The sequence below is a fragment of the Canis aureus genome, chromosome 11 (genome assembly GCF_053574225.1).
Source record: "Canis aureus isolate CA01 chromosome 11, VMU_Caureus_v.1.0, whole genome shotgun sequence".
In the NCBI taxonomy this organism is placed as follows: Eukaryota; Metazoa; Chordata; class Mammalia; order Carnivora; family Canidae; genus Canis; species Canis aureus.
Genome location: NC_135621.1, coordinates 53861382 through 53888631, shown reverse-complemented (window position 1 = coordinate 53888631; position 27250 = coordinate 53861382). Strand labels below are relative to the sequence as shown.

Below are 27250 nucleotides of genomic sequence, written 5' to 3'. Positions count from 1 at the left end.
TGACACAGAGTAGGTGCTTAGAATATGTCTCTCAGCTAAAGCTGATAGTCTTCTCACAATAAATTCATGGTGACCAGGAGAATATACAACCTCCTTTAAGACTTTGTTAAGACAATCCAGAGCCAAATGGGAAATATTAATTAGCACCTTGCATTGGACAGTTCATATTTGCACACAGGTGAAAGGGGATTGAGAAGGAGGAGGAACTCCCCACACACAAAGGTAGGAAAACTGTGACAAAATAAACACTGTACAGAAAGACTGTCAGCTTCCCATCATCAACAGTTTACCCCCAACACCTCTAGATATGAGTTCCAAACTAAACAAGTATTTATGGAAATGCAACAGATATTCTTCTAATATGGGCTGTCTTTCCCATAATAATGAGTTGCTATCTTTTATGTATCTCATCCATTAGGATGGATTAAGTAGCCACCTGTCTTGCCAATCTGATCTAGTCATTTGTTCTCTTCTTAACATTGGCCAAAATGTTAATGTTGTGTCTCTGCAGATGAAATCTGCTAGCAGTATGGCACTGTGGCTTAAAGGATTATGCTATATAAGGTGATGCTGCTTCATGGGAAAGATGCATCCAAGAAAGCTTTCTCTTCTGTATTATTTGACTTGTAGTAAAGGTAGAATAAATATCACTAGAAATAAAAAGAAACTGAGAAGTTTGAATCATTTTTTTATTTGTCATTTTCTTTAGGTATAACTCAACTAGCTTTAATTAATAGCAGCTGGACAGGACCAAGAGGGTAAATTTTGATTCCATGGGATGATTTAGTGTTTTACATGCCCAATGAATATCCAACTGGGCCCAGAACATGATATCCAAAGAATGTAGCATGGATGTTGTTTTAAGTAAGAGGCTAACACTAGGGGACTTAACATTCAGATTCTTTGATGATACTGGAGGTATAGAAAATGGAATTATCTCAGTAAGCACCAGCTCTGTGCTAGGCACTATGTACATACATTATTTCTTTTTTTAATTTTATTTATTTTTTCATGAGAGACACAGAGCAACAGGGAGAGAGAGGCAGAGACACAAGCAGAAGGAGAAGCAGGCTCCATTCAGGGAGTCTGATGTGGGTCTTGATTCCAGGTCTCCAGGGTCATGTACTGAGCTGAAGGCGGCGCTAAACCGCTGAGCCACCTGGGCTCTCCACATACATTATTTCATGTAACCCTCTTAACAAGTCTTTGAAAAGCAATTCCTATTATTTTCTTAATACAAATATTAAAAATGAAATTAAAAGAGATTCAGTAATTATCACAAGGTCATAATGTTAGAAAGAGATACAGAAATATTCCAACCAGTTACATCTGACATCTCAGCCCTATGCTTATAGCTATTCTGAGTCTCAGAGTGAATTGAAGAGCAGTAAACATTTTAGAAATCTAGATCACTGCTGCCCATACAATAACCGCAGGTCACATGTGGTTATTGAGCACTAGAAATATAGCTAGTTCAAACTGAGATATGTTGTTAGTAAAATGTACACCAGATATCAAAGATTTTAGTATAAATGTAATAATTTAGATATATTGGATAAAATAAATTATCAAAACTCATTTTACCTGTTCCTTTTTACTTTGCTAATATATCTAGTCGAGAATTTACATGTGTGAGTCACATTTGAAGCTCATGTTATATTTTCACTGGGTGCTGACATCACTAAATACTTTTTGGTGGTTACTGGTAACCATACTTGGGCACAAGCAAAGTAAAGCACACTAGTTCTCAATGCGCAGGAATTTTCTCCACCTCTTCTAAGGAAGAGCTGACATCGAGGGACATTTTTTATAGTCATGACTGGGAGGGGTGCTACTGGAATCCAGTAGGAAGAGGCCAGGGATGCTGCTATGCATCCTACAATGCCCAGGATAGCCCCCTACAGCAAAGAGTTATTAGATCCAAAATATTAATAGTGCCGAGGTTGAGAAGCCCTGGATTTGTGGATGAGGAGAATTAGTATAAGCAGCCAATGCTCTCTATACTCTGAAGAATCGAGAATAAGCTGGGAGAAAGCAGAGACTTCAACATAAAAGATGGGGAATTCAGCACTCAGACCAAGGTACCAAGACTAGATCTCAGAAACAAACAGCATGAGTCTATTCAGGAGCACTGCAGCACATCTGAGAGACCCAAAGCCTCACCCCACATAGCTCACCCAAGTCAGATAGGAGTTACTTAGATCCAGGGATGAGAGAAGGACGTGCAGAGACTTGGAGCCAGTCAAGGTCTGATGCACCTAACAAATGAGATCAATTATGTGATTTTTCCCACAGATTTTTCCATGCAAACTATAGACTGAGTGTCAGCCTCAACACCCGCTTATGTCAGGGCTCAAGGAACAGTCTCTTCAACCAAATAATACAAATTGAATTTATGAAAAAGGGAATTGGCTGTGTGGGTTAAACCAGCATTTTCCAGAAATGCTTTACTGGCTTCAATAGACTTTTATTATACATTTTAGAACACATTTCAAGACAAAGAGACAGCTAGGTTTTAGTTGAAGACTGAATTTTAGCAGCAAAATTTGAAATCTGTGATGTGTGCATATTAAACCATAGAGACCTTCACTTCAGAGGATGAAATGATTAAATTCTGCCTCCGTTCTTGAGATACTGCAGTGTGAGGGAGGGTGAGTGTACTGTAAACAGTTTATTTTTAGCCTGAGCTTGAGACAGAATATTCTTTTCCAGTGCGCTTGACAACAGATATCTCTCTGTCTCTTTAGGTATTTGTCTACATCACACTAGTCTGTTTCTGACTATACATGTTAAGAAATAGGGTCATGGAATAGGATACATGGACACGGATGACCTTATCCCTGCATCCCTTTGGGCCCTTCCACTGATCAAATATCCTTACAGACCCTGCACCCAAGGGTAAACTGGGAAACATAACCAGAGCAATTCATTACCTTCTCAGCGGAATCTGCTTAAAAAACATCAAGAAGACATAGATTAAAGAGAAACAAAAAATGAGAATGGGATTGGGAAGGTCTGAATTTGCGTCTGGACTCCCTTGTCACTCTCACAGCTGAGTCATCTTGAGAAAGTGAAAGAATCTACCGTGCCTCTATTCCCTAACTGGAAAGTAGGAGGCATACGATCACCAACTTCTTGGGCTATGTGAGATTAACAAAGAGTGTCATGTGTTCAAAGCAGGAACTCTGGAGCTGTAGCACCTGAGCTCAAATCCTGGCTTTGTCACTTGCTCACTGTATAAACCTGTACCAGTTACTTCTGTCTGATTCTCCATGAAGTAAGGAAAACAATAGCCCCTGCCTACTAGGGTCATATGAGAATTAACTGGTTATGATAAGTCAAGCACAGATTACACTCTGGTCCTATGTGACAGTGTCATTTACCACTGTGCAGGCCACAGAAAGCATTAATGGGCTTTGGACCAGGCTTAGAGGGGTGTGGATGTCACAAATCACACAAATCATAGTGGTATAGGATAAAGCATCTGCGATTATTTCCTTGCTGCTTTATTTTTGGTTTATTATTGTGTGTGTATGTGTGTGTATATATACATATGTGTGTGTATATATATATATATATATATATATATATATATATATATTTATTAAGTGATTGCTTCTCTCCAGTGTTTTCACTCATGTCACAGTGAGGAAGGGATAGATAAGAATAGGTAGGGAGAGATAAACAGGGGGCTATGTGATCAGGCTCAAAGAAATTCCAAAAATGCCGAGATGTAAGGAAACCAGAGATAAGGGAATAGACCAGACCACCTGGCCCTGGATGTTCAGGGTTATTTTTCTTTGGTGGTGATAATGTAATGACAGAAAATAACCAAACCTCAAAGAATTAAGTCATTAAGGGTGTTATCAATAGTCCTTGCTCAAACTAAGACAACACAAGAATCTGAAGGCCACACGCTTCTCAGTCAGTTCTCAATAAAAAAACTGCCACTAAAAGCTCTCAGTGGCAGCCCTGTGGAGACTCCTCTCGCTCCTGAGAGCTTTTTCTGTATCCTTGCTTAAGAAACTTCTATCACTTTACTCATTTTCCTTTGTCCATGAGATTCATTCTTTGGCTCTGTGAGACAGGAATCTAGCTATCCCACTTAACAGTCTATGGGACTGCCATTCCAGAACCAGATGCGTGCAGCAGCTGTGAGAATCTCAGAAGACTGAGCCTACGTACTCTTTTGATCATATAAACTCTCTAGTGGAGAAACTTTGCTTATTTTGGGGTGAGAATGGATTCCAAATGAAAATTGAGTTTTAATTTCTTGCCCTCTGTCTAGGTGAGATGAGGCTCTGAGATGGATTTAATCTGACTGAAAGGAAATAAAGAAATACAGCAATTCTTGTGCACTCCCAAAGTTAGGTGGTTTCATATCTACCTCAGAAGCATGGAACACTGATAGTAATCCCTGTCAAAATTTCTTCTCAGTCCCTAGTGAATTTATACAGGTTCCTAGAGGGCAAGAGCAATCTGTAGCAAATTAGTAAAATAAAGAGTGATAGCATTAACAGCACTGGGGAAGATGAAAGGTAGAAGACTAGAGGAAGCTGGGGAAAGCCTCCCTCCAAACCCATGGTAGTCATGCCTTACGGAACAAGGAAGATCAGCTACAGGCAAAGCAGACAACATCATAACAAAGTGACAGGAGTGGCACTGATCCCACATTGATTGATGTTATGGCTACTGCATTAACCCTGGAGAAGCTGAGGAGACCATGCCCCAGGTAAGTAGGAGGCAGGTGTGCTGATGATGGCACTGATAGTTTGAGCATCGGGAACCAATGTATCCTCCCCTAGCCCTCTGATTGATTTTACTCAGGGACAGTGGTATACAGGTGTATCATCACCTTTTGGGATGAATTTTAATCCTAACCATAACCAGAATTAGGATGAGGAGTATCTAGAAGCTCTCTAAATTTAAAGATTGGAAACAGAAGGTCCTGTGAGCTCAGAAGTTTGGATAAAAGCTAGTTTTCACCTCTCTTTCTACCGTAACTTTCTGCTTTGATGATGGAAATAGTGACAAGAATGCCATGTAAACATAAGGTGGTTTATTTACATGTAGACATAGAACTGAAATAGCCTATTGTCAAGATGGACAGATCTAGAAAAAAAAATCTCTAAATAGCAAAGTCAGTCTTTAGTGCCTCCCCAGTTCTACAATAGTAAGGTTCCCTCTTCATTGACACCTGTCCATGTTTTGCTATCTACTCTTCATTTCACCAAAATCACTAATATTCTCACTTTGAGCACACATGGGGACACTTCCAATGTCATGGAGTTACTAGAGCATCTAACTGGGTAGGGAATTTGAGATCACATGGACCAAAGTTCTCATTTCTTAGGTGAATAAACTAAAGCCAAGATATGGTACCCAGAGTGATGTACCAAATGATACAGCAAGAGAGGTGGAACTAGAAAACAGAAAGTTTCTATAATATAGAATTAACTACCAAAGAGATCTGAGTTAGAGTTCTACTTATGCTAAATAATAGCTGTAGAGACTTGGAAAGAACTTTATAGTCCCCATACTCTACCTTCTCATGGGCAAAATGAGAATGACTATCCTCATACTGTATGGTTGTAAGGATTTAATGAAATAAAATGTTAGAGAAAAGCAAGTAGCAAGGCTCTGCAGCGGGAATGTGTTGGCTTTCATTTTTAAGGAACAGCACAGAGGTTTAAGGAACAGCACAGAGGCACTGCAGCTGGAAAAGAGTAGGCACAAGAGTAGGAAAAGAGATGAAATCATCATGAAGATCACATTATTTAGGACCTTTGGGTCATGATAAAGACTTTGGCTTTTGCTGAGCTAAGATAAGCCCATGGGGTATTTTAAGCATAAAAAGTGACATGAGTTGACATGTCTTATAAAGTATCTATCTGACAGCTATGGGAAGAACAGACTATAGGAAAGGCAGAGAAGCTGGGCAGGATATTGCAATAATCCTGGCAAGAGATGATGGTGGCCTAGACCAGAACTTGGTGGTGGTGATACTGAGGAATGGTAAGACTCCAGAAATATTTTGAAATTAGAACTCAAAACAGGATTTGCTGATGGAATGGATGTGATATGTATGGAAAAGGAAAGAGTTAAGGATTACTTCAATATTTTTGGTTTTTTCAATTGAAAGAAGAGTATGTTTAGTAGAGGGAAAGAATAAATTCAGTTTTGGAGAGAGTAATTTTTGTGTACAAGTAGAAATGTTGAGTAAACAGTTAGGTATAAAGCTTGCAATTATAGGAGACAACCTGGCCAGAGACACAAAATGTGAAAGTTATTAGGAGATTGTATTTAAAGTCCTGTCTTGAAATGAGATCATCTAGAAAATAAGTATGGACAGGTTGGAGAAGGTGTCAGAAGAGAAATCCATGGGACATGTGCAGTCTAGAGCAATGAGAAAGAATGTACAAGAAGATTAAAGAGCAACCAGTGATGTATGGATAAAGAGAGAAGGCTATCTCTGAACAGAGTATTTTAAGTAGGAGAGAATATTCAGCTATGTTAAATGTTCCTGACTGATGTAGTTAGATGAAGACTGAGAACTGACCAATTGTCTTAGCAACAAAGAGTTCACTAGAAATCTTGATAAAAGCAACTTGGGTAAAATAGTAGAGATGGAAACTTAATTGGAACAGGTTTATTAGAGAAAGTGGGTAGGAAATTGACCGACCTGCCTACATATGAAAATATATTATAAAGCTTCAAAAATTGAGACAGGCTTTATTGGCACATGAATAGAAAGACAGGCCAATGTAACAGAACAGAATTTCCAGAAATAGATCCAATATATATGAGAATTCAGTATATAATAAAGGTAACATTTCAAGAATAAATGGTGTTGAAATAAACTATGTACCATCTGGAAAAAGATAAAGTTGGATGCAACTTTATCTTTTCAAATTTTCCAATGAAATGCTTTGATGAAGAAAAAAAAGTCCTGAAAGAAAACATGGGTAAATTCCTTTATAAACTGGGACTGGGGAAAATTTTGCTAATCATGACTCACATTCCAGAAGCCACATAAAAGATTAATAAATTAAACAAAAATTTAGCAAATTGGTATGCAAAAGATAAATTGGAAAAAATATTTGCAATACACATCACAAAGCACTAATTCCCTAATATAATTACAAATTGGAGCAAAAATGACAGTAACAGAAAAAATAACAAAATACAGAAATAGAGTTTCACACAAAAAGAGATATTGATAGCTCTTAAATGTATAAAAAGTTACTCATGAAAAGGAAAATAGAAATTAAAACTACACTGAAATACCAGTTGTCACCTATCAGAAGGGCAGGAACCCAGAAACTTTAGAATATTCTCTATTGGTGACCTAAAGGATAGCAATCATTACCATACTTTGTTGATGAAAGCACACAGTAAATGTTGATGGAGGATAACCAAGGAATATTTACCAGAATTACAATTACATTGTATTAGTTTCCTAGGGCTTCCATCACAAAGAACCACAAACTGAGTAGCTAAACACAACACAATTTTTTGTGGGGAGGGGGCATAGTTCTAGAGACTAGAAGCCTGAAATCAAGATGTTGGCAAGGCCATAGCATAGGCTCTGGGGAAAAAATGCTTCCTTGCCTCTCGTTAGCTTCCAGTAATTGTCATCTTCAGCATTCCTTGATTTTTAGATGCCATCACTCACCAATCTCTGCCTCCATGCTCATATAGCTTTCTTTCCAATATGTTTCTGCCTAAAATTTCCTCTCATAAAGACAACAATCATTGGATTAATTTGGGCCCTCATTTTAACTTAAACTCAATTTAACTGGAGTATGACCTCATTTTAACGTTGTTACATCTTGGAAAGATCCTATTTCTAGATAAGGTCACATTTACAGGTTTGAAAGGTTAGGACTTGAACATATTTTTCTAGGTGACATTATTCAACACAAAACATACATTTTCCCTTACCCAGCGACTTTTCTGAGGGGCATTTATCTTACATGTTTATAACTATATGAAATAATACTTGTGTGAAGTTATTCCCTGCATTATTGTTTGTAACAACAAATGACTGAAAATAAACCAGGCAGCTACCAATAAGGGCCAGTTAAACAAACCATGATATATTTTGTACAATGGAATATATGCAGCTGCAGATCTATTTGAGAAAACTCTATGAACTAATATGTACTGATCTGTAATATCTATTGTTAGGTGAACAAAAAAGCAAAGTGAAAAGAGATGCATTTTTTGACACTAAGAATATATGTTTATTTTGTCTCATAATTGTAGAAAGAATCATTGGAAAAATATCTAAGAATTAAATAAAATAGGTTACCTATCAGAAAGGGAGAAGAAACCAGAAGGATAGGACAGATATAGAAGCAAGACTTCCCAATGCAGACTTTTTACATTGTTTTATTTTTGATCCATGTAAATATATTACTTACTCAAAATATTTTGTTAAGATTTCTGTGAAAACAATTAGAGAATGGGAGAAGATTGCAGAGTCTGAACACAGATACCCTTTCTGCGTTTGATGCTGGTGATTTTCTATCAGAAAACATTAATGTAAGCAGGATTTGTAAATTTTCTTCAAATGACCCTTAAAGCATTTCTTGACTGAAAAGTGGAAGAATCACTTTTCAGTTGAGTTGGCCTCAGGAATGCAGCAACCATGTTCTAAAATCCCAACTGCCATCTTGATGACAGAGACTGACACTGATTGTAAACTGCATCTTGATTTCAGAGATGTTAAAATGTGGAAAACTATCATCTTACAATAGGTTAAATATGATAACATAATTACAGAGCTGCACCAAGGTCTCATTTAAAGTTTAAGATGGTGGGTTCAATGGAGAGCTGGTTAGCATGATTATGTGTTTCTCTCCACCCATGTTCAGCTGGTTAAGAGTAGGTGGACAGTTGTATATGCCCAGAACTGGAGTATTACCAGGGGAATAATGAGTGAAAGGAGAGGAAGTAAAGAAAGGAACTAAAGAGTATGCAGGTAGAGAGGATCATGGTAATGGAATCTAAGCCAGGTAAGTGAGGGCATATGACACATCAGGGACACATTTCTCTCTGCATGTAGCATATTTGCATTCTTGCATGTATTTATTTATTTTCCAAGCGTTTATTGAAACCTTCCCTATGTGCCATGCACCATTTTAAGCACTGAGAATAAAATATTGAGCAAGATAGAAAGTTCTCACGTGTCACGAGTTACATTCCAGTCGGGGAAAACAGATCACAGGCAACAAAGGAATGAAAACAAGTAACAAAAGTAAGAATACTGCTCACTGCTATGCAAAGAATTAAAGTTTGGGTACTGTGAGAAAGATGAACTGGATAGCTAGTACATTTATGATAGTCAAGAAAAGCTCCTGTAATGAGGTGACATATAAGCTGAGATCTGAATGTCAAGAATGACTCAGCCCCATAAACAGCAGAGACAATAAGGGTTCCTGGACACGAGGAAGGCTCTGGGCAGAGGTCCTAATATGGGAGCCCAATGAGTTTGTTAGAAACACAGAAAGAAAACCAGTGAGGCTGGAGTATGGTGGGCTGGGGGGACAAAGAGAGGAAAAGAGATGAGAGAGGTAAATCGGAAACACCATATAGAGCTTTATAAACCAAGCTAAAGTATGTGGATTTTATTCTATATATCTATATCTATCTACATACACACACATATATACATACACACATATACATCTCTATGTATATATATATATATGCACACATACATGTCATGATAAGATCTGTTTTGTGTTCATGAATTCTCAATCTAGAACCTGTAGAATGAATTATAGAACTAGTAGCAATAGAATCAGGGAGACTAGTTAGGAAGTTACTGCGTTAATGCAGGGAGAAATCATGGCAGTTTGGTTATGGAGACTGAGAGCAACAGATGGATTTAAGATGAGTATTTCATATTTTACACTTTCAGAGTGGTCAGTGCTTTCTCCCTAAGAAGGATCATGCATCATAGGTCAGAAAAAAAAATCATTCAGGGAGATGAGTGAATATTTGACTCTAAAATTCAAATGTCGTCACTTATTATATTCACCCTCTGTAGCTATGGGCCCCAGGGGCAACTTTAGGCACATTCATTTCTAACAAATGGTTCCATTCTAGCAGGAGCTTACCAAACTGCCAACATGAAATTCACTCAAGAAGAAGGGAAGGAGGGAGGGAATGAGGGAGGGAGAAGAAGAATAGAAAGAAGGAAGACAGAAAGGAAGGGAGGGAGAGAGGGAGGGAAGAAGACAAGGAAAAGAAGGGACATTGAAAAGATGTCAAGATCCCCATGAATGTAACATTTTAGTGGAAAGGATATAGTGAATATGTAGCTAAGGTTTCATTTGGTAATTACATTCCATATTTTTTAACTTTCACCAAGTCCTTCTCAGAGGCACATTTGAAAAGATAGCATTTCTATTTCTCTGGGAAATGATTAAGCATGCCCTTGTCCCGATTTTCTCAGCCTGCTTTTGGTAGTAAGCAAATCTGTCCCTGTAAACAATGCAGATACCAGTGCTCATGAAAATTACTGCACTGTCTTTGAGATTATGGGATTTCTGAATCCACATTAACCTTTAGGATGAGGGATAACATTTGCCTTTGCATGAGGTAGGGGGAGGGGAAAGAAAAAACCCGAAAGATATAAGGGGCACCAGCAAGCTGTCAATGACATAAGCAGTGTCTGTGTCTTGGTTTGGAATGACACTGAAGCAAAAGCTTTTATAATATTGGACAAAAAGGAAAAAACAAAACAAAACAAAAATGGCTTAAGTTGAAAACCACAAGTATGTTCAAAGAAGTAAAGACACAGATCAGCTCAATGGATTCCGGAGGAAGTAATGGCAATAGTCCGGGTAGGGGAATATACCTTTAAACAAATCCTGGTAGGACAGCCAACTCAGGAACATTGGTCCCAATACCCACCTGCATCATTTCAAAGAGGAGTCTGGGAGGAAACAGAGATATTTGAACCTGGGGACTAATCTTTACAGAATTTAAATGTGCTGTGGACAGCCACACCTGTGCAATTGGCAATAGCTGTTCACAGCTCCACTTTTAGTAATTAGAATTAACTCTAACCTCAGCAAGATGTGGCTGGTATACACCAATTTTATTTCCTATGCCTTTAGCATGGTTTTGAAAAATGCCTACATTTTGGCCTCAGTTACTCACAAGTTACAAAGAGTGATACTCACACCTTTAAAAAAAAGTATCAAATTGGAGAAATGATGCCCTGAAACTTAGATGTTTCTCATTTACAAAAAGGATGTTAAGAAAGTTCCTAAGAATGGATCATGGTGGGTGATCACAGACATTTTCTAAAGATCTATTCTGATGACAAACTGGAAATACAAGTTAATTATTAAGCAAAATCGAAATGCCAGTGAATTAATTAAACCTCTATGCACGAAATTTGTTTCAGAAACTTAACACCTGTCAAAGTACCCCCAAAATGATGACCAGAGTTGCAGTGTTTAATCTAGCGCTTAATCATGTGACTCTGTATAAAATGTAGCATTCCTTTTAGAGATGGCGATGCCAAGTACCAAAAACATGAGCTGAGAAATGTTACTGGAACATGCTGTGATGAGATCAAAGCAGAGAGGCTGAGGGGTATTCTAGAATCAAATTAAAAAGGCACTAGTGGAGGCAGGTCTATGCTGGGAAACTCAGAACATTCTTCCTTTTCAGTGCAAGAAAATACGGAGGGAAAGCAAAGTTTGGCATGTTTGGGCTACAACACAGTAAATCCATCTGCCCAAACAAAGAATAGGGTATAGAAAGAGCAATTTTCAAATGGTTGACTATTACTTAATTTTCCTCTCAATCTTGCAGAAGGTACTGCACAGTGCTGACTGGATACATGGGTGCACAGCTAGCCCTCTGTGCTGGGTACCTAATCCAAAAATTACAGACTCAAGTTTGAGAAAGCAGACACAATACCTTTTGTAAATACACTACCACCATTCCTCTCTAAGAATAGGCTTACCTTGTTGGTAAAGTTTTTGTTTATTTGAGAGAGAGCAGGGGAGAAGGGCAGAAGGAGAGAGAGAATCTGAAGCAGAGCCCATCGCAGTGCTCAATCTCACAACCTTGAGATCATGACCTGAGCTGAAATCGAATCAAGATGCTTAGCCAACTAAGCCACCCAGGCTACCCTAGACTTTTTTAAATGATGGAAAAAGAATAATAATGCTCATTAAGTTTAGGTGCATCATTGTCTAGTTGTCACGTTATTAATTAACAAAAAGTTGAGGAAATAAATATTCTTCTAGTATTCAAAAACTATAATCTGACTACAAATATCCTTGTGTCCTTGATGGGTGAATAAATTTCTGACACATATCTTTACTGTTTTACTTTCACCTTTCTCTTTAATGTAAAGAAAATTTCAACTAGTTTTTGTGTTGAAACTACCTTTGTTCATCAATTGCAACAATAGATTCTCTACAGATTAAGAAAAATTTTTTAAAAATAAAATATTCTGTGACAATCAATTGGCCTTATGGAATTACAATAAAGAGTGTTGTTTAGTTGCTACATTTTAAAAATTCTGTACTATGCATCCTTATATCAGTAAAATTCATAATAATTGTGTGTGTGTGTTAGACCCTAACACCACTGACCCACTGAGGATAGAGCAGATAATACTGAAAGTAAAACCCCAAAAACAAAGAAAATGAGGCCTGAAATGAACAAATTTCTGTATTTAAAATGTAGAAGTACAGATGGAAATCTGGGTTGCAGGAAATCTAAAAATGAAAGGATTAACAGAAGCTGGTCAAAGCAGGAAGAACTGACCAGTCTTCTACATTTTTTAGAACACCTGTAGTCTTTGCTTATTTTTTATCTTCAAAGAAACTAGTAACTAAATTACTAATATTAGGTAACTACCATATGTCAGATGCTATACTCAACATATTACACTGAATATCCATTTAATAACTACAATAACCCAAGAGTCAATCTGATCATCCTCATTTGCTCATGGAAAAACAGAGGATCAGTGTGATGTGAGGTACTTGCTGGTAGTACTGGTAGTTGTTCTGAGAAAGTTCTTTAGAAAGAAGTGACTATCATTCCCATTGGAAAAATAAATAAAAGCCTCCTCTATTTTCCATTTGAGTAAATCTTCAAAAATTTCAATCTGTCTGTCCATCCCTAATCCACCACAACTGATCTGCCATACTAATAGTTCAGCAAACTATTTTTCTGTCCACCTCAACTAATCTTTCACATATATGTGCTACATTTTCAATTTGTTTGTCTTTTTTAATGTATCCTTCTCTTAAATAACTTGTCCTCACAAATCCCAATTCAAAAACCTACCTACCCTTTAGGGTTCAATATAAATGGTCTTCTCTATGGATTCCTTGATTTTCCCAGTTTAAAAAAATCCTTTATTCTTCTTATTCAAGCCACTTTAACTGTATCTCTCATAACAATTAACCACTTTCCACATCGAATTAGGGTGTCTTCCCCAAGATAGAATCTGGAAAAACTCTACTCAATTGGTTCTACTACCTCCAGTATCTATTAGCATATCAAAGACTTTGAGAAGTCCTTGCAATACAAAAACATGTTTTAACTTTACTTTTTCCAGTGTTAACTTATTTATTTTACCTGGAACCTTCTTTTCCCCAAATACCCATTAATGACACATGGCTCCAGTGTTCCAAAGGGATCACAATTTAGGGAATACTAAAATATATTACTGCTCCTACTAAATGAAAGACAGAGACTTGGATGGCCATGGATACAAGGTCACAAGACAAGATTTTATTTCTTTTTTACTCAATGTGACTTATCATTGCTTTGCATATAGGAGCTAAAAAATACTGGTTGAAGAAATGAGTAAATGAATGACTAGTTTTATACTTGAGTAAAGAGGACCTAACAAGTATCTAACTGGGTGGCATCCCTATGTCAAAGTTACTCCAAAGAACAGTCTAAATAACAACTGACAGAGGAGATCACAAGGCATGTGGCTGACAACTCCTCAGTTTACTGCACAATTAGGGAAAAATAGCAGCAAAAATTTGGGAAATATCAATATGGCCTGTCATTATCCCGAGAAAGTGTCTCCCACACTAGCATGCCAGAAAATAGTTTACAGAAGTTATTTCTGTAAGTTCAGACCTCCTGCCTTGTATCCCTACTAGTTGTAATCTTTCTCTGACGTATAACTAGCAATTTTATCCTATGATACTATTTTTCCAGATTGGAGAGAGGACCACAGGAGACAATAGGTACCTTCCATGGAGAGACTCCGGGGCCAAACTATTTATAGAAAGGTCACCAAAGAACTAATTTACCTAATGTAACAAGTTTCCCAAATGTGTTTGCAGATATGCATATTTGTGCGGACCTATATGTAAAAGGGTTTTCTCCTTTTGAAAGCTATTTTTCCAGCTACTAACAACCGCAAAAACATTGGAAAACTAGAATAAAGTTTTTATTAATATTAAGATTATTTTTCCTTTACTTATACCCAGAGCTGCCAGAAGAAAAGCTCAGTGGAAAAGTATGAAGACTGTTGACAGAGTGAACCCAAGTTCGGTACAGTCTAGCAAACATGATAGAAAGATGTGTCTTTATTACCAATTACAAGCTGCCTGCTGTGTTCTCTGAAAAATGATCAAACCTGTTACCTCCTGAAAGCCAGTAACTGATACAAGCTCCTCCCCTGTCCACCTACCTGGGGCTGCATCTCTCCTGCCTAGTGTCCTCATACAATTCCCATGCCATGATTTATGGTTAGAAAGAAAAGAATTGCTGGGCCAGTTGTACACTAGAGCAGAAGAGAACCTAGACAAACCAATAAAGAGAAGAAAGCAAGGGGAAGGAGTAGACAGGAGAACAAAATAGAATGACTATTAAATAATTCAGGAAAATTGCCCAAAGGAAAACACACATTGAATGGGAATGGAGGAAATAAATAGATCAAGGTATACAGCAGAAGGAAAAAACAGAGTGGAAAGAAGGAGGAGATAAAAGTGCTCACCCAAGGGAGAAAAGCAAGAGGGCATTGCTGAGTCCTGGCAGGAATATTAATAACTGGATAAAGAATTGATAAGAAACACCTCATAATCTCTTGACGCTCTCTGCAGAGGCCCTCAGCACAAGTTCACACAGGTTTATAATGCCCTCAGAAAGCCTATTTTTCTGGCCCAGCTTTAGAGGTTCTTTGGAATAAAGCTACATGGGTAAGGGGCTGACAAGGGCTCCTGAAAGTAGTGACCTAAGGATAATGGCTGAGGATGGAAAGAAATGCATTTTGATTTCATCTTAGAATTGAGATGCCATTCTGAAATTAACAGTGAGGACTATCTCAGCTGAACATTTTCACCCAGCCAAATGATTAAGCCTATGCTGTGGACGTTATTCCATCGTGCTATTCTGTCTTCCACGGGTCAGTGACAATTTGGGGTGACAAATGCAATGAATATGGGAGTCAGTGGGTATGTAAAACTTACCCAACCAAAAGTTACCTATATAGAAAAGATGTCCTGTGACTGTACCAAAATGGGAAATTAGGAGAGCGAACACTATTCAGCACACATTTATTGAGCCTGGGACCATCACTGGAGGAAAAGGGAGAACTAATTACCATGTGTCAGATTAAGAGACACAAAAAAAGCCTTTCCAGGATGTACAGTAACCCTATTTGAAAAGGCAGTAACATATCTCTGTTTGCTAAACTCATTCCATGCATCTTTTTGTTGTTAATGTTAAGCTTAGCTTCCTTAAAGAAACTTAAGAGTCTGTGCTTAACAAACCTCCCAGGTGATTGTCAAACACACTGAATCTGACACTTTATTTGACCTCTCAGGGGCTCAATTTAATCATTTATAAAATGGTTCTAATAACCTGCCTTATGGATTACCTATGGCTTAAGGGAGGTGCTTAAAATGTTTGCTACTGGGCAGTCTGGGTGGGTCAACAGTTTAGCACCGCCTTCAGCCCAGGGCCTGATCCTGGAGACCGGGGATCAAGTCCCATCTCGGGCTCCCTGTATGGAGCCTGCTTCTCCCTCTGCCTGTCTCTCTCTCTCTCTCTCTCTAACTCTCTCATCTTTCATGAATAAATAAATAAAAATCTTTAAAAAAAAAAAAGTTTGCTACCTATGTAAGTCTACAGGTCCCTTCAGAGTTACAAATGGCATATTCTAAATATTAAATTTTTTAAAAGTCCAATGAGGACATACAAGTGGGCAAGGTTGACAAATCTCACTTCCAAGACCAGGGTCATCCTCCTCACTGCCTAATACAAGGTAAGTGGAATGGAGGTTGGAGAGAGATCCACTATATGCATTACTTGTGTACTAATAACACCCCTAAGTATTTTAATGGATATGTATCTATATCCTCCGTTAGCCTGTGAGTTCCTCAAAGGCAGAGACCATGTCATCCAAATTTATTTTTCTATACCCAGCTACATAGTAAGTACTCAATTTGTGTTTGAATAATGATCACATAGGTTAAAAAACAATTACTGAGTTGTCTTGACACATTAGAAAAATAGCTAGGAGAGCACTGACAATGAGATAACTCCTCTTGCCATGTACCAGCCCACAGGATTTGTCACCAGCCCAGAGCAAATTGTTCCAGTTCCTTGCTTAGATTTCTGCATCTTTTAAAACAAAGGCATAATGCATGAGGCTAAAGATGGAGTCTCAGCAGTACATCTTTTCTGGATATTGCTATTTCAAGTTTCCTTCTGCTGGGCACATAGCTCCATTGCTATGATATATATATATATATATATATATATATATATATATATATATATAATCGGAAACAAACTTTGTTCTGGGTTTGGTCAGTTTGAGAATTATCATCCCTTAGGTCAGTGGAAAGATGGCAAAGTAAATGGTTTCCTGTGACTCACTGGGTAAATTACCCCTCGATTTACAATGAGTACTTTGAGGCTCCAAGAATTCACTAGTTGGTCCAAATCAACATTTTACTTGAGGGACTGTAATTTATAACAGAGAAAGCTTTAATAATCCCTCTCCTCTCTCTACATGAAAGTCTGAACACAGGTAAGACTGTGGTCAGCTAAAGAGATTATATGCATTGCATCTGTTCTGCCTTGTGACAAAAACCTTTCTGCAGCTAGTTTTGACCCACTGAGTTCTTCAGCTGCCCCAAATCTTTAGTATATACATTCTTTTCTCTCTTGAAATCCCTTCTCTGATCCACCTTTCATCCCCTCTTTATTTCATGAGCAATGCCCAGCATATGTTCAGGAAATACTTAGTTCCACTTCTAGCCCCTGCTTGACTCATATTTGGTTCTATCCATCTGTTTGGCACCTCTACCCAAATGATACTAGTTGTGGTTCTCCTGCTTTCCTTAGGCTACTCAATTTCCTACTCACCCTGTCCCAGTATTTTTAGGGTATGAAGAATTCATAAATCTCTCTGAATCTACTCTCTAGTTGACTTGTCAAAAATCCCACCTCCAGTGGTACACAAGCCAGTTCATTTTCTGCTCTCCTCTCTGCTGCCAGTCAACAGTACCTTCCTGGGAGTAATTTACTCAGAGCCTTGTGCTGTTTAGGATACCATTCCCAGGCTCTAACTTGTATTCACAAATGTTACTGATAATATTATTTTTATTTCTTTTTTTAAAAGATTTTATTTATTTATTCATGACAGACACAGAGAGGCAGAGACATAGGCAGAGGCATCATGGAGCCTGATGCGGGACTCGATCTAAGACCCCGGGATCACAACCTAAGCCAAAGGCAGACACTCAACCACTGACCCATCCAGGTACCCTACTGATAATATTAATACCATCAAACTCAACAACCATTTGTCTCTCATTATTGTTATCGACCTCTCAGTAGCATTTGACCCAATTAACCCCACCTTATCTCTGAAAATCACGTTTTATTTTCCTGTGACCACAACTTTCTGGTTTTCTTCCTTTCTCACTGTCCTTTACCAACTTTTTCTCTTCTTTTTGATGTCTGAGATGGGACATTTCAAAGCTCTGCTTCTCCTTTCTTCTCTTCTGAGCTTGGATTTAGGATTTTAGAGTAGGAACAATTCTAGTGACATCAGGATCTAGATAGATCTGAGGAGGAATGTCACTAGGATTAACTAGATTAAGAAACCAAGAATCCAAGGCTTGGGAACAGTTACCCCACACAGAACTTGAAATCATCCCCAAAATAGCAAATAATGGGGTAAGATAGCTAAGAGCCACATTTCAGATCATTTGATGAATCTGAAGGCAAGACAAGAGGCAAGGATGAGAGAGCCTAATAGTAGGAATGAAAAAGGACCTGGAGAGCTGTGGGTGTCCTTGAGACCTGAAGAGTATAACAATTTCACTTCTCAGTGGCTAATAACATCAGTCATGACTGACCTTTCTCCTTTGGACCAGTCCCAGTAACTTGCTGAATATACATTTATGACATTTGATTTTATCTATATTTTTAAATAAATATGTATAACAGAGATGTACTTTTCTCTATTTTGGACCATATTGTAACCTCTAGACCCCAGGAGAGAAGGAACTGGATCACATATCCTTTGGTACCGTTCATCCAGACAACCCCACACAAATAAGAGAATAGTACCCAGCACAGATCTGGACAAGAAGGCTTAAGTGTTAATATAGCTTGTGGAAACAGTATTATCTTTTCCTTCAGGATTGTAAAAGATTTGAGGTCTGTGAGGTTCGCTGCACCTTCTTTTCCCATGAATGACAATCACCTAATCTGGATAGATCTAGTACAGCCCTAGACCCAAACTGGAAGAGGGAGATGAACAACTAAGAATATTGCCTTCCCCCTTTATTGTGAGTCTGATTTTAGTAACTTGTATACAGAAAAATCTGTGGAGAGGATGCTCAGATGTTTGTCTCTATGCTCAGGAACGTGATGAGAGTCATTCTATTCTTTTCAGGGGATGAGTTTGTGGAAAGGAGAAGGAGATACCATGCTCATCCTCCCAGTGACTGGAAAACCCAGGCCTAATATCTTTGACCCAGGATTTTAGGTGAATTTACAAATTAGATCAATCTGGGAATACCTGAAACAATCTTTCCAGCCTTCATCTTCTCCCATGTTTTTGTCTAATTGTACTGGATAATTTCTTTGCAATAGCTTCACTCATTTATTCAAAAACAGGAATTGCATCCCTACTATCTGCCAGGTATTGTGCTAGGCAAAGAGACAACATAGATGAGTTAAACTCCAGAGTGCCATGTCTTTAAGGAATTCATAATTGTGTGTGTGAGCATGTGTGCGTGTGTGTGAATGTGAGTGTGTGTGTATGGTTAACTGAAGTCAGTAGCCTATGAAAGTGAAACAAGTACTAGGGTTGGTGAACATACAGAGATTTGTGAGAGTCCAAGGGAAGGACCCTATCCCAGAGTAGAATGCAGTAAAAGTTTCCCAGGTGTCATGATCCTTGGTATTGTGGAATGCATATGCAGTAACCAGCATACCTAGAGTGTCAAGCAGAGTTTGTGCAAAGGCACAGGGGTGAGAGAGCATGATGCATTGTGGAAGATATCTCAGTCTGGCTTATTTTCCCACTCTCAGTTACATCTGAGTGTTTTGGAAATGAACATTATATATTCAACTTCATTGGTGTCAACTTAGGATTTTTAAAGATGTCCTGGGACAGGATTTCAGTGAATGAATTAACAATCATGGCTACAAATATGGCTAAAATGAATTTAAAAATTAAAAAAAAATTAAAATCACTTTAGAAAGGCAATGGAGTTTTTAAAGATTTGAAATTCATCAGGACTCAAATAAAGGTCTGGTAGAGAAAACAAAGAGAAAATCTCCTCTTCTTTCTACTTCTTCTGGCCAAGATAGACAGGAAGGGAAGTTAAATGGTACTTTTCTTTTCTCTGGTTATTCATTTGGTCTATGCCTATTTAATAAATTCATAGAAGAAAAGTCACAGCAGTAGCCCATACCAGTCATTAAGAGAACTACTCAGTTCAACAAACATGCTATGCTATGGGCCTCCTTTGTTCCAGGCACAGTTCTAGACATTTTAATACAAAAGCAAACAAGACATTGTGAGACTCTGGGCAGGATGACTCCTCTTTGAAATTCACAGTCACTTCCATAGCCACCATCATTGAGGAGAGTTGCTTGAGACTATAGGCTAGAAAGACATCAGCGGCCATAGTCACATCAAAGGTAGGTACACTCCCCAGGCACTCTGAGCACTGAAGTTTCATAATTCACCACCATATGATCAAGCTTACCTAATAATTGTTGTAGAACCTAGAGACTGAATGGAATTAGTCCTAAAATTCTCTGACATTGATGCATTTCAATGAGTATCTATTATGTTTTTACCACTGAGAAACGTGGATGATGCTAAGTCTAAGTGACATGAACAAATCTCCATTCACCTCCCCTAACTCCCAATACAGCACCTTTGTGCATTTTGAATTTATGGCTTTAGTTCCCAAGAGTATTCACTTAGATTAAAGCTGCATCAGAAATTGGATTTTTTCTACTTTTACAGCTGAAGAGCGTAATAAAGCAAATAACTCAATAAATCTGGCAAATTACCAACATGATCTCAAACTTTAGGGCATATGAGTACCTATAGTGTTGGAGAAAAAGGTAAAACTATTGACAGCTGAACCAATCGATTCCATATTACTATTTATCAGCAGGAAGGATGAAGGACAATTCTTCATCTAAACTGAACCAAGTTCACCACAAGGAATAAAATGTCTCAGGGGTGGAGAATATAATTGTTTTATTCATATGCAGCTACCATAATATTATAAGAATATTTTGAAAAGTTAAGTTATTTATTTATTTATTTATTCTTTTACTCCAAAGGTGGAAACTTGGACAGATGTGGCTTTTAGACCATTTCCCCTCATAAACTCATCAGCTGTGGTATTGAGCTAGAATTGAAGAAATCACCTTGTCCTGATTTATGGTCCCTTGATTGTAATAAAAGAAATATTAATTCTAAGTTCATGAGAAAAGGGAAAAGTAAAGATGATACTCATTGAAAAGCCTAAGAGCATTTAGACTGCCAAGATTTACTTTATTTGAAAGGATAACTAGAAATCTTTGACCATAAGGTGACTTCTTATTTGGGGACTCTAATTAATAAGTTATGAGTAATCAGCATTCCTGCATTCATTACCCATCTCTTCCTAAAACAATTCTCTTTCTAGAGAATGGCCCATAGTATCCCTCCACAGTGACTATCATAGACTCAAAAAGCAAAGCAAAGCAAAACAAATAAGACACTTAGTTCCATAAATCGTCCTTATCAAAATATAGCCTCAGGTATAGAGCTGAGTGTAGACATCCTTGTGGCTTTGTTTGGAAATTCACCCTTGCACACAGCATTCATTCAGCATGTGCCAAATGCTCCAAGGCTCCAGAGCCTTTGCTGGACCTTTAGTAGTAAAAGGCGCCGTCTCTGCTCTAAAGAAGTCACCAACAGATTTTCCTCAATGGGAAGAGGCTTTACAAATACTCAGCTTTATACTTGGAATGCATTCCTTTACCTTATTTCCATTTATCTCAAACCTACATTTTCATAAAAGCTCTGTTACAGTCCTACCACTTCTGTGAAACATTCCCTCAACTCACACTCTTTCCCTTCTCTCAATATCTAGTCTGTATTGTCCTTTTGCCATTTAGTGGCACATACACTAACATATGACAAAAATCATATTATTATCATTATTATTATACAGCAGTTAATGTGCCCTGTGCTTTTGTTTATTTACCCATATTAAAATATCCTGGAGAGCAATGATGTCATCATTTATTATTTTTTTTAATCCTTCACAGAACTTAGATAGTGCTGTATGTATAGTAGGCATTCAATGACTTCTTTAAAAGAAGGAAGAAAAGAGGAGAGAAAGAAGGAATAACAGAGAAACTGACTAAGCACTTATAAATTCTCATGTACCAAATAAACCCCTCATTCATATTAGTTGGTCTCACAAAAGGCTACACATCTAATGCAAATCAGCATGGATGCCAGCTAAGTAAGGAAGAACACCATAACACTAAATTTGCTCTGTAAACTAGAGAGGTTGGTTTAGTGGTCTTATATAATTACAGGACTTTTTATTATTTATATTTAGCTGTGTGTGTGCATATGAGAGAGAGAGAGAGAGAAACACATGAATTAAACAAATATGTTGAAAATGTAATCCAAAAATAAATTCTGGCTCTTATGTGTTCAGTCATTTATAATTAGAGATTTTATTTATACTTTTAGAATCACAATTTTTTCCTCACTTGTGCATCCCTATTCATCCTCTTTTCCCAGGACCTGCTACCTCTTAGCCAAATAGGCAATGCTTCTATGAATGATCGGTAGTGGGAATTATGAGCTGTGGGTACACAGACTCCAACTGGTTTAAGTGCATATGGGAGTTTGGTTCAGGGTTCCATCTCAGCTGGTAAGAGATGATCTTGGAAGCTACAGAAACAACTGTTCTTCACAATAAATGTTAGAGAAGACAATGTAAGTCCCTTCCAATTGGTATGCCCTAAGCAAGGAACAAGTTGACAGAAATGAATTGTCAATTCCATTGTTATTTGGATAATCGGATCAACATAAACAGCTAAGCAAAACCACTGGGATGTTGATGGACTTTCAGGCTTGGGGAAGAACATGCCGCAGACAGAAGCACTGGAAAATCACTTCCCCATTTCATCTTCAGGCTCCAGATTTTGGGGAAGAAGAGGCAGTAGAATAGGAATAGTTTAAGTTTGGCTCTAAGAAACCAACATGTTCCACACCTTATTGAGGGTGTGGGATAGGGAGCCTGTGTGCATGGGGTAGGAAGTAAAAAAATGAAAAATCAAATGGAAACTTGTGAAAAAGTTTCTAAAATATAAATAGTTGAAGATCGGTAGTCATGGGTTTATGGACAAACATACTCTTTCTCCATTTCCCAAATTTTAGGGAAATTGGTACTCCCAAATTCTAAACACTCAACATATAAATCACAAACATAAATAACTGCCTATCGTTGATACATCAATAGTTGTGAAGTTTTGAACTTTTGGGCAACTGCAAATGACAAGATGTAGAATTCTCCTACATAATGGGGTATCCAAGCCTTAATCATTATGTTCAGAGCAGGAAAAACCTCTATGTCAAAAGGTGTCAATTATTTGCGTTTCTGAAGTTTGTCTCTGGAACAAGGAATCTCTGGAATCTCTTGTTCTAGGAGAGAATGCTTTGCAAAAACCCCATTAGACTGCAATAGAGGTAAAGTAAGTGTTACCCATGTATCTTAGGGTCAGTGACAGCTCTTTTTCTGAATCAGAGGATTTCTGCTGAGTCTGGATTCTCAAGTAGAGAGAACTCTGAAGATTTTCAGTAACTGGTATAAAATGAGGATTATATAAGCTTGTTCCTGTCATATGGTGAACATCAGGGAGCCAGACAGGGAACCTATCCACCAAGGAACTCTGAAAAATCTGATTTGGGTAGATGGTCTTTAGGAATGACTTCTTTTTGTATAGTTGGAGGACCTGGCCATATGTCCTAAGAAGTAACTCAAGAGAAAGCCATGTCCCCTCTGTAGGCCAGAGCTGAGATAATTGGCAATATCTACTTCCCTGGAGATGGTAGTGCAGAAGAAACAGGTGAACCTAAAGGAAGTTGGACTTAAAAAGGCAAGCAGTGAAAGGCTCAGAGTAGCAGTCAGGAGCCAGAGGCTGGCTGGGAGAGGAAGAGAACATCAAGCTGATTTGTGGAGAAAGTATAAGCAGACTCTGAGTAAGAACAATGTGACAAAAAGAAGAGACTTCCTGAACTATTGTAGATAATAATTTGGGTATCTACAATAATTTGGGTATCAATGTAATTGTATCATTATTTTATAGACTTCTATTATTCAGGCCTGTGATATGTGAATTATGTCTGTAATTAGGGTATTAGCCCTAATATTAGGATGTTCAGACCTTTACCTACTAATATAATATTTAAAAATATATCTAAAAGAATTATATAAAAGGTGAGAACAGAGAAGACATTTCTCTGGGTCACATGGAAATGAGAGTTTCATCAGTATTGCATTAAGAAAGAGATGTTAGTACTATAACAAAGTGTAAAATAATATAGCTTGTTATGTTATAATTATCCTAACTTATTTAGCTAATGAAATATAATTCACCCCATAGCACAGAATCAGTAGAAAAACCTTGCTGGTTAACTTACAATGATTATACTAAACTGACAAGTTCCTAAGGTATTTGGGAAATTAACACAAAAAATGTCCAACCAAAATTATTGCTACCTCTCCTTTACATATTACACACTCCTAAAGAGCATACCTTTCTAAGAACAACACAGTGGGGTCATATGATGTCTCCCTATTTTAATCACAAACAAATACTTTGGAGGCTCAGCAGCCACTTGCCCAAATCAAGGCAGAGATACAGAAATCTGACAAGCTCAACACAGACACGGTGCCTATGTTAACTATCTCTCATTGACCATAATTGGATACTTTCCCTTATGTCACTTTTTTTTTTTTTTTTTTTTTTTTACAGTGACATTGACTTTTAGAAGTAGGGCAGAATTTGAACTATTTCCTGATTTTGAGAGCTGGACCAATAAATGGATAGATGCCCTCAAGGCATCCTTAGGAAAGAAACTTAAAATAAAATCGAGAAAATTGTGCAAGTCCAGAGAGCTAGTTCAGGCCCATTTTTCCCTGGCCAAGGGCAGCATGATATAGGATTTGGAGTCAAAAGTCAAGTTATGAGCCTGCTGTTTTTTGTTGTTGTTGTTTTTTGTTTGTTTTTATTGGAGTTCAATTTGCCAACATATAGCATATCACCCAGTGATATGAGCCTGCTGTTTAATATATGCGTATGACCCTTAGCAAGCAACTTAACCTCCTTGAGCCTTAACTTCTCCAACTTTGAAATGAAAATATTTATGATAACCAGCACTTAAATTTGTTCTGAATAGTAAATGAAAGTGTATTTGAAAAGCACTTTGTAAACTATATTTACTATTCATAACAAATTATAATCTTAAAGGGTCTTGATTTAGAGTCAACAATAGGCACTAAAATAAAACCATTGTGCTTTTATGGGTGTGGACAAGATAGGAATGGTGAAATATTTTGTCGGAGGGAAGAAGACTGAGTGACTTGTGAATATATGAGTCTGAAAAAAATACCTCTGTGTCCAAGCCCCCACACTTGTGCTGAGGATGGTGCAGGAAAAGGTTACCAGTCCAACCACTGCACACCTAGGCATTTCTCAGTACTTCAGGATCTAACCTGTTCCACTTCTTGTAGCCTGTCAAGGGTCAGAAACATTGGATAGGTGAGGAATTAAGCTCTTGGGAAATCTATTCAACCAAATGTAAGTTTGAAAAGAGAGAAAGAAAAAAAAGTCTTATATAAAAACTCTTTATCGGCGACAGAGGGCATAAGCTGTAGAGGTGAGATATTTTATTTTGCTGTACACTGTCTGTAAAGCAATTTCTTCTCCTAGAAAATGATGTTTCTATTGGACCCTGAGCTATTTGTCATTCTGGGCCCCAAACAAAATATTTTTCATAAGAATATCAGAAATGCCATGCTGGATCAAGCCAGTGGTCCCTCTAGCCCTGTGTTTTGCCTTTCAAAGTGGAACCAAGAGAAGGTTCACAAGAGGACACAGATACTCTATTTAGAGGCTTTAAAAACATTTTTGACTGTGGTTTACAGTTAGGAATAGAGTTTGAACTGTAATATGTACTCACATACACGTGTAAAAAACACACCTATACATATTTATGTGTTATGTGTAACTGATATTTTGCCTTCCATTCAATTTCCTTTTATTTTTAACTACAAACCCCAGCCCACTGAACCAATTTCATGATCTGCTAATAGGTCACAGTTTATGGCTTGAAAAACCTCACTCTATATGCCGTCAGCCTCAAAGGCAAGGGATATATCTCCAAGACTCCTAGTTTTCTTTAACCCAGTAAAGATCTATTACTCATGAATTTATCTAAAGCCACTTTTTGGGGAAACGTGTTCTACAAGAGTAAATACAATATGAAGTGGAACTTCCTCTCACTTGTGATTATATAGTAAGTACATGAGATAAGATAAATGTGATCAAAAGATCTAGATGAGGATAATAGGTTGGGTTTCTCTTTGCTTCCTTAGAGATTCCATCTCTATGGCACAGAGACTACAAAAAGAAGCTTACAATGAATTAAACGTTATCACAGTAAGAGTACCTGAGCATTTCTAGAGGGTTATTTTATTTTTATGACCAGATCCCACGGACACTGATTTATCAAATGTGTATTAATTATGTCATAGGTTATATTTCCAAAAAATGGCTGCAAAAACATGCTCCACTTCACATGCTTTTCTTCTATGCAATCTTACCACATCCCATTACAAGGTGGTGTCCATTTCTCCACCCCATCAAATCTGGCTGGATTCTTTCTGCTTTGACACTGAGGTATCAAGGAGATGACCAGTGCCAATTCTAGGAATAGTCCTTGCCTGGCCTGGGAGCATCCCTTCCTGCCTCTGGGAGGCAGCCATCAGGTAAGAAGTTCATCTTCTCAGAGAGCATCAGGTGACAAGTACAAGCCAGTTGAAGAAGCCCTGGAGGATGAGAGGTCACATGGACAGAGAGAGAGGCCAAAGAGCACCAAAGTACCCAGGTAGAAAGCAACTATCTTGGAGGAGATTCTCCAACTGTAGGAACCAACAACTATCCAGTCAAATCCTTCCTGAGTTCTTGACCCACAAAATTTTGAATGACATAATTGATTTTCATTTTAGGTCTCTAGGTTTTAGAGTAGCTTGTAGTGCAGAAATAGAGTATCAAAATAATTATCTATTTCATGTAAATCTTAAGTTCTACTATGGGCTAAAAATAAAGATTAGACTTTGTGATTTTCTTTTGAATTTAAATTTTTATTTTTCAGTGACAAAATAAATATGTAAATATGAATTACATGTTCAAAAATACATATGTAATTTTTAATGTAGTTGTTCTTTTTAAAAAAATAAATATTTGCATCTATCCATTACTTCTACATTTTTTTCCCTACTGGGTGTTTAGTATGTATTAAGAATTCTGCTGGACAGTGAGGAATATAGGGGATAATGAGAAACCATCCTTAACTTTGAGCAAGCCAATTAGAAAAGAAACAAGTTCATATATTGTATCATATCTGCATCAGACGAGTCATTTAGGAAGGCTTCACAGAGGTAACTTTTAAGCCAGATCT

The 27250-nt window shown here is 37.6% G+C and overlaps 1 protein-coding gene across 12 annotated transcripts in view; it reads right to left on the bottom strand.

Annotated features, from left to right (window-relative positions):
- LOC144324117 (uncharacterized) overlaps positions 1 to 27250 on the bottom strand; it is a 582294-nt gene that overhangs the window by 216219 nt on the left and 338825 nt on the right. The window contains exon 6 of one of the 12 annotated variants that reach the window (XM_077915338.1): positions 25181 to 25302. The exons of the other annotated variants lie outside the window; for them this stretch is intronic. The gene's annotated coding sequence lies outside the window, so the exon portion shown is untranslated. The remainder of the gene's footprint in view (positions 1 to 25180; positions 25303 to 27250) is intronic. 12 annotated transcript variants of the gene reach the window in all.